The sequence below is a fragment of the Balaenoptera musculus genome, chromosome 16 (genome assembly GCF_009873245.2).
Source record: "Balaenoptera musculus isolate JJ_BM4_2016_0621 chromosome 16, mBalMus1.pri.v3, whole genome shotgun sequence".
NCBI classification, from domain to species: domain Eukaryota; kingdom Metazoa; phylum Chordata; class Mammalia; order Artiodactyla; family Balaenopteridae; genus Balaenoptera; species Balaenoptera musculus.
In genome coordinates, this window is record NC_045800.1 from 8,767,582 (window position 1) to 8,770,117 (window position 2,536).

General features: G+C 41.3%; 1 non-coding gene across 1 annotated transcript; it reads left to right on the forward strand.

Annotated features, from left to right (window-relative positions):
• Positions 1-461: 461 nt before the first annotated feature.
• On the forward strand, positions 462-568 carry LOC118883158. Its single transcript, XR_005016949.1, has one exon. It is a non-coding gene; the product is annotated as a U6 spliceosomal RNA (small nuclear RNA).
• The last annotated feature ends 1,968 nt before the right edge of the window (positions 569-2,536 follow it).

Here is a 2,536-nt window from a genome sequence, read left to right on the forward strand (position 1 = left end):
TTTTTTTTTACCATTTTTAGTAATTTTAGTATTGGTTGTTTATCTGAAATTCACATTTATCTGGCCATTCTATATTTTACCTGGCATCTCTACCCCAAATCCAAACCAACTGACTCACTACATTGGGGTATTTTTGGTTCAGTTTGGTTTGATTTGGTTGGGTTTTGTTAATGCTGGTTTAGGTTTTGTTTTTCATTGGCTTCCCTGCCAAATCTCTTACCCTGGGCGGTCCTCAGTTTTCTCACATGAATGAGACAAGTAACAGCCATCATTCTACCCACCTTGCAAAGGGCGAAGACATCAGAGGATGACAAGAGGGAAGAATCCTGAAAGTGGAGCCACCAAGAGGTGACTCTGAACAAAGGCAAAATGGGGAGAGCGGTGGGTTTCTTGGGGGTGGCCTTTCCCCTTCTTTGATGGGAACACTGGGACACTACCCCTCTGTTTAAAAGACCATGCCGGTGTTCGCTTCGGCAGCACGTGTACTAAAATTGGAACGATACAGAGAAGAGTAGCGTGGCCCCTGCGCAAAGAGGACACACATATTCACGAAGGGTTCCCTTTTTTTTATGGTTACCAAAGTGGCGGGCGGGGAGAGGGATAAATTAGGAGTGTGGGATTAACATATACACACTACTATGTATAAAATAGGTAAACAACAAGGACCTACTGCATAGCACAGAGAACTATACTCAATATTTTGTAATAACCTATAAGGGAAAAGCATCGGAAAAAGAATAGATATGGGCTTCCCTGGTGGCGCAGTGGTTGAGAATCTGCCTGCCAATGCACGGGACACGGGTTCAAGCCCTGGTCTGGGAAGATCCCACGTGCCGCGGAGCGACTGGGCCCGTGAGCCACAACTACTGAGCCTGCGCGTCTGGAGCCTGTGCTCCGCAACAAGAGAGGTCGTGATAGTGAGAGGCCCGCGCACCGCGATGAAGAGTGGCCCCCGCTTGCCACAGCTAGAGAAAGCCCTCACACAGAAACGAAGACCCAACACAGCCAAAAATAAATAAATAAATAAATAAACTCCAATCTCTTAAAAAAAAGAATAGATATAGAGAGATTTAGATAGATATGTATAGATATGTATAACTGAATCACTTTGCTGTATACCTGAAACTAACACAACATTGTAAATCAACTATACTTCAATTAAAAAAAAAAAAAGACTATGCCGTAGGTACACGGACAATGAATTAAACACTCAATATGCAAACAGCTCCAGTAAGTTAAAGAGAAAGCTGACAGCCCCCAGTAGAAAAATGATGGGACATGCCCTGCAATGCAGCTGGCTCCAGCGCCTACTAACCGTGCATCTCAGGAAGGATCCTCAACCTCGCCAAGCCTCATACAGACCATAGGGTCTATGAATGGGGTTAACATGAAGATTAAATGAAATAATACATCCCATAAAACATTCGGTGCTGGCGCTGTTCCCTCAGTTAATGAAAGCTGTACTTAATCATCTCAAGAGAAAAAATACATATAAATAAGCAAAAAAACAAAAAGAAAAATTCTACTTTACTAGAAATAAAGTAAATTGAAATTAAAATAACAATGAGGTATAATACTGTACTTATGAAATTGGCAAAGATTTTAAAGATTTTAAAGATTTTAATAACATTATTTAAAGGAGCAAAAAATTGTTCATAAATATTCAACAAATGAAGAATGATTAAATGAATAGTAAGAGAATAAACATATAGAGAATGGTTAAATAAACAATGAAATTTTTAAACAAATAAGGGAATGGTTGAACAAATTATGAAATTCTTTATGCTGTACATTATAATAATGACCATATAGTATTTCTGTGACAAGAAAAAAAATATTGGTTAAAGAAAAGTACATTATAATAATGACCATATAGTATTTTTGTGACAAGAAAAAAAATATTGGTTAAAGAAAATTGATACTGAAATACTGGGAAGTGAGTGTGGGTTAGGAAGAGATTACAGAATTCTCATTGCATGTGTGTATAACCATCTTTTTCCTCCCCCCTCCTCTTCCTCTTCTGTCTCTGTGTCTCCCTGTCTCTGTCTCTCTCTCTCTCCCTCCCTCCCTCTTTCCCAGGAAGACCCCCAGTTTCCTACAATGCACTGCATTCGGTGAGTGTCCTACAAAAGTCCTGACTGAGGCGGAGTACAGTTATGGACTCTTGACATTCTATCTTGAAGCATCCCACATTGAACATCTTGGGGCCACTCTTCCCATTAGAACTGCTCCTCCTCCAGCCCCTTGCAGACAACCACCATTCATCCCAAGAGCTAGGGGCCGCCCCGAGAAAAGGAAGACCTGGCCTAATTGTAGACACACCAAGAGTGTTCACGTTGGACCCTCCCAGGCCATTTTCTCTAATCCTACACCAACATCCAGTGACTGCATTCTGCATTCATTCTCCAAAACAAGACGTAACAAGCACCAAACTTTCAGGTCCACTCAGGGAGCCCTCAGTCTGAGGGAGACACTGACCCTAAGTTACAGTACCCCGAGATGCAATAAGACTGCTGTTGTAATGGTGAGGTACACG